Here is a 1,945-nt window from a genome sequence, read left to right on the forward strand (position 1 = left end):
GCTCCTATTCTAAATCTGATTAATTCTTCTAAGAAAGTTGTAAATAGTAATGGGGATGTCATGTCTTTTTACTGTTGTGAATGGGGCTCTGGCCAAAGTTTGGAGCAGATTATCCAGCAGCTGAAAAACGAAACGGGTCTAGCGCACTCCGGCGTGCGTTGAAGCGGCAGCGACGGCGGGGGAGTGACGCTTTGTTTCCGGCTGCGGCGACCACCCCTTCACGCCTTCCCTCCTTCGGCATAGAAACGAGCTGCCTTTCAGGTCTTATTCCCCTTACCGCCACGGTGGGTGGAGACAGCTGGAAACCCATCGTTGTGCTGAATCGGCCAGAGGTGGCTACCAAGCAGCCTTGACGGTTGACCCCGCTCGCCAAATTCTTGAAGAAGGCGGGTGAGCTCCTTGGAATTACGCGGGGAAAATGACCGCCGCGAGCGTGCGACTTCGCGGGATGTTTTGGCTATGTGCAGAATCTCCATCGCCCGCGTAAGATCACCACTGACATTGCAGAAGTTTGCCCTCGCCACCGAAAGATATGAGAGGAGTTTCGAGCACCACCCTCGGCAGTGGGCGACACTTCCAGTGGTCTCTTGTTCCCCAGTGATTGAACTTCACCGACTGAACATTGTTTCTCCAGCTAGAGAAGTGGGGATAACCCACCGTATTTAAGCGCAGCAAATTGTCTTCCCCGAGAGCTCCGATTTCCTCTCTTGACATGTAAATAAGCGTCATGTAAAAAGTTGCATAAACAGCTGTTCTTTTCCTCTCCTCCCTGGCTGCTTCTGCTCCTTCATCCCGGCTCCTCATAGTTAGGAGGCGGTGAAGCCTAGGCCCCCGAACCCCGTTTACATCATTGCCTAACAACATTTTTTATCGGCATTTATTGCATTCTTAATGTAGAAATATTGTTGCTGCGCAGCCTCTATAGATATAATCCAGTACATTCACGTATGGCTCATCTACGCCTTTTATTTCATGCCTGCATAACTACCGAGGTCTCTGATTAGTCAAATGCTTTTTAGTAATCAATAGATACTTTGTGTAGGAGCACTTATATTCGGAGCATTTTTTTGTCAACTGATAGATAGTATTTATTTTATACATAGCAGTGTACCCTTTCCGAAAACATGCTTCCTCATTTCGTTGATTGAAGTCTAAGGTTGGCCTGATTTGTTTAGCGATTACCATAGCAAATAGCTTGTACGTAACTGTTAGCAAGCTGAATTGTCTGTAAATATTGACGTCCTTAGCGCATCCTTTCTTATAAATTAAGATGTTGTTAGCGTTCTTCCATGATTCAGGTACCCTCAATATGAACAGAGATTTCTTATACACGGTTGCCAGTTTTGCTTTTTTAGCAGGATATCCTTCCTTTCCTTCAAGAAATCTGCAGTTACCTGATCCTCCCCAGCGGCTTTCCCCTTCTTACATCATCTTATGTATTATTGACCTCATCTTTTGTTACTAACGGAATGTATGCTTGTTGTGTACTGCCAATCGCATTATCATCTTGTCTACTTCGCTGACTGTGTTAGTCAGCATAGACCTCCTCGGCTACTTTGCCTATCTGGACCATATTGGCGATGACACTGCCCGCCTTGTACGTTAGCGCATAAATCTGATTTTTGGACGCGACCTAATTACCTCTGCACAGTTTTAAAGCTACCACCGTTTTTTGCATTATGCTCGATGTTCTCTTTAATATAGATAGTTATATATCGGTGCTGCCCATATTGTCTATTAACTTGTTATAACATCGCTGGTGTTGTATACGGAACTGCGCGTGGTCCTCGTGTCTCTTACCAAGGAGATCGCTGTTATCATAATCTGTTAGGGGAGTTGGACAGTATTCTGGAGGGAAAGTTTAACGTATTAATCAGCGTGGAACACAGGGGAGTTTTTCAACCACCGCTTCAGGGCACACGATCCTGAACTGCGCCTCCGCCTT

This window comes from Amblyomma maculatum, chromosome 3 (assembly GCF_055883805.1).
Source record: "Amblyomma maculatum isolate TAMU_Amacu chromosome 3, ASM5588380v1, whole genome shotgun sequence".
NCBI classification, from domain to species: domain Eukaryota; kingdom Metazoa; phylum Arthropoda; class Arachnida; order Ixodida; family Ixodidae; genus Amblyomma; species Amblyomma maculatum.